Here is a 4,204-nt window from a genome sequence, read left to right on the forward strand (position 1 = left end):
GCCGCCCGGGACATGCCAGCCGCCCTCCCGGGGCCCGCAGCGGCGCCGCTGCCGACGGGAAGGAGGCGGATTAGCCGCAGCATGCCCGCCGCTCGCTGCCCGGCGGGCGGGGGCACGGCGTGCCCGCGGAGCCGCCGGGGGCAGCGGCAGCTCCCTCACACGGGAGCCGCTCTGAGGGGACACACGGACACATGTTCAGTAAATCACATTTTAGGAGCCCAGGGTCAGTCGCTTTCTCGTTGTTTTTTGCTGCCGGTTTCTCCTGAGCAGAGGTGATCCGAGTGACACAATGTGAGCACTTTGGGAGCGCATTCACTACAACACAACTGGATTCCCCGGGCTGATGAAGGTTAAATCATCAAGAAAACATCTGAATTGTATTGAGTGGTATTCCTGTGTTTTCCTTTTAGTGCTTTACAGAGGAAGTAAATACTGCACTCTCAAGGCAGTGTTTTATTGAATTCTGCTAAAATATCTAGAGAAATACGTCCCTCAATTCAGTGGTGTCTTTCCCACAGTTCCTTTTCAGACACCAGCCTTCCTCCCCTGGTTTCACCCACAGACATGATGAGGAAGAGCAGGAGAAGTTTGCAATGTTGGGCATTAACAAGAGAGGGCAGATTCCCGCTCAAGCCCGATGGCTCTCTCTGAAGCTGGAATGCAGAGGGAGCACCCTGCTCTGCAGCAGTGCACACCTGATGCTCCTCTGGAAGCACTTGGGAGCACGCAGGGAATCTCAGGTGATCTCTCTCTCAAGCTTTGTGCCAGCTGCATTTCCAGCTCCAGAGTGAGCCCTGACGGTCCCTGAGCAGCAGAGCAATCCCTCCCGGCTGGCCTGCCCTGGTTTCTGGGGCAGCAGCTCCCCACAGCCCCCACAGCCCCCACAGCCCCGCTCCCACTCCCATGGAACAGGTTTCTCCTCAGAGCTTTGGGCTGAGCCGTGGCCCCAGTGTGACTGCAGCAGGGCTGCTGCTGCTGGCAGTCCTGAGTGAATCCCTCCCGAGTGAAACACCCAGAGCCCAGGCCGAGCTGGTGCCGGGCCCTGCAGGAAGAGCAGGGGAGGAGAAGGTTACACGCAGTCTGTGCTTTCTGCCCTGGACAGCTGCACTGGCACCACCCAGGAAGACCAGAATTTTCTGAGTGAGAAGCCCAAAATCTAAAAACAAGGTCCCCAAGACCCCTGTGTCACAAATCTCAGCCCCAATGACCTTCCTGGCGATCGCTCATGGCTGCAGCAGGAGCAGCAAAGCTCTGGCATTTGGATTCCCCGGGCTGATGAAGGTTAAATCATCAAGAAAACATCTGAATTGTATTGAGTGGTATTCCTGTGTTTTCCTTTTAGTGCTTTACAGAGGAAGTAAATACTGCACTCTCAAGGCAGTGTTTTATTGAATTCTGCTAAAATATCTAGAGAAATACGTCCCTCAATTCAGTGGTGTCTTTCCCACAGTTCCTTTTCAGACACCAGCCTTCCTCCCCTGGTTTCACCCACAGACATGATGAGGAAGAGCAGGAGAATTTTGCAGTGTTTGGCATTAACAAGAGAAGGCAGACTCCCGCTCAAGCCCGATGGCTCTCTCTGAAGCTGGAATGCAGAGGGAGCACCCTGCTCTGCAGCAGTGCACACCTGATGCTCCTCTGGAAGCACTTGGGAGCACGCAGGGAATCTCAGGTGATCTCTCTCTCAAGCTTTGTGCCAGCTGCATTTCCAGCTCCAGAGTGAGCCCTGACGGTCCCTGAGCACTCTCTCCCAGCTGGCCTGCCCTGGTTTCTGGGGCTCCCCACAGCCCCCACAGCCCCGCTCCCACTCCCATGGAACAGGTTTCTCCTCAGAGCTTTGGGCTGAGCCGTGGCCCCAGTGTGACTGCAGCAGGGCTGCTGCTGCTGGCAGTCCTGAGTGAATCCCTCCCGAGTGAAACACCCAGAGCCCAGGCCGAGCTGGTGCCGGGCCCTGCAGGAAGAGCAGGGGAGGAGAAGGTTACACACAGTCTGTGCCTTCTGCCCTGGACAGCTGCACTGGCACCACCCAGGAAGACCAGAATTTTCTGAGTGAGAAGCCCAAAATCTAAAAACAAGGTCCCCAAGACCCCTGTGTCACAAATCTCAGCCCCAATGACCTTCGTGGCGATCGCTCATGGCTGCAGCAGGAGCAGCAAAGCTCTGGCATTTTCTGAGGGAAAAGCTGCTCCTAGCCAGGTTCCCGTGCTCATTCCCAGATTAGATTATGGCTCTGATCATCAGGCAAGGCACTCCTGCTTTTATAACCACTTTGTGCCATAAATGGCTTTTTCTTCTTTCTTTTTTTTTTTTAGTCTAATTTTGGCTAGTCAGATTTTTCCCCTCGGTTGAGCCACATGGAATCTTCAAACTGAAATGTTCCTGCTGTAGATATCAGCACTGAGCACGCTGAGCTCAGCCCAGCTCAGCCCTGCAGCTCAGGACGTTGGCTGTGCCAGAATATTCCAGCAATTCTGGAGATCTGCCTTGTCCATCTGTGGCTGGAGGAACGTGGCTGTTCCTCCGTGTGCATTTGTGCAAACAGAACAAAACAAAACAAAACAAAACCTTACCAGGCCGCCTGATCCTCAACATTCTGTCAGATCTCTGTAAATTGTGTGACTGACGTGGTACAAAGCCTGTCAGATCTCTGTAAATTATCTGCCTTGTCCGTCTGGGGGCTGGAGGAACGTGGCTGTTCCTCCGGCTGCATTTGTGCAAACAGAACAAAACAAAACAAAACAAAACCTTACCAGGCCGCCTGTTCCTCGACATTCTGTCAGATCTCTGTAAATCGTGTTACTGACCTGTTCCACTGAGCCAGGCCAGCTCTGCTCCTTCCTTGTCATGGGGGGCTCAAACATCAATATCTGTACAGGGGCTGTGGGGACACACAGGGATAAAGTATCTAAATGGTCATAAACTTTCTGAGCCTTCTTTTAGAAATATGCAAAATTATATGAGTAAACGCGATTAAGTCACTGTGAAAGTAAAATAGCAAGTAGTTTTTTAAACTACCAGTACAGACTCACTGCTAGGAGGGTTTTAAAACATATTCTTTATCTCAAGAACATGTTTAGCAATTTGAGTCATAAAAATTTGACATATGCAACTTGTTATGCCACAGCAGACGAGAACTGACATTTTACTGGAACTGTTAGATGTTAGGATTTATTATCATAAACATTTTATTATTATTTTGGTCGTTTGTGTGGCCAAATACCAGCATTAAGTGTATCGCTTGATAATCATTTTTCCTGGCTGCAGTTGTGCTGTTGATGGGCTACTGGCATGTGAGAATATACATAAATACATAACAGTTCTGCTGAGAGAACAAAGGGAGATAGAGCTCTGTGTGCCATGGAATCCCCAGGATAACAACCCTCAAAAATGACCCTCCCTTCTGGCAGGCACTCCTTGGAGAAGGAGGGAGAACAAAACAGGCTCTGTGAAATACCACTGTGACACTTTTCCCAGGCTGTGATGAATGTCGTGTGCTTCCCAGTCCTCCTGAATTGCATGAAACCATGATTTAAAATCTGTCCTGAGAGCTGGACAGCCAGTGTGTGAGCAGCCAGTCCTGCAGGGCCTTGTTCCAGCACACCAAAGGTGATGAGCCCTCCCAGCTCCATTTGGGACTGAAAAGCCACTGAAGGAGCTCACCTGTGGTCAGGGATGGAGCAGAGCTGTGGGAGCTCACCTGTGCTCAGGGATGGAGCTGTGTCTGAGCTCACCTGTGCTCAGGGATGGAGCTGTGGGAGCTCACCTGTGCTCACAGTGCCTGTTTGCTTTGCAGGCAGTTCTGGTGGTGCTGTTTCTGATGGCAGCAGTGTCACTGGACAGCGTCAATGAGGATGAAGGGTGGCAGCCTGGTAAGCAGAAAATACATTTTCCATGTCATTCTTGCTAAAGCTTTGTCTGAGGGGAAGAATGTAATTCAAATTCTTTCAAAAACCATCTCCCAAGTGCTTTATTTGGAAGTTTTCTTCCTGAGACATTTCATTGCAGCTGTAGTGAACAGCAGCGAGCCTTGCCCGATGGGAGCCGGGCCAGGAGCGGGCACGGCGCAAACAGAGGAAGCTCACTCGGTTCTTTCCCTCCCTTCGCTCCCCTTCCCCCGCGGGCCCCGGCCGGCCTCGCTCCGTGCCTCCGGGGACACCGGCAGGGACTTGCCGCTGGATGGCGACCGAGCGCTGCCGTGCCGAAC

Source organism: Passer montanus, unplaced genomic scaffold, assembly GCF_014805655.1.
Source record: "Passer montanus isolate IOZ18808 unplaced genomic scaffold, ASM1480565v1 scaffold53, whole genome shotgun sequence".
Taxonomy (NCBI): domain Eukaryota; kingdom Metazoa; phylum Chordata; class Aves; order Passeriformes; family Passeridae; genus Passer; species Passer montanus.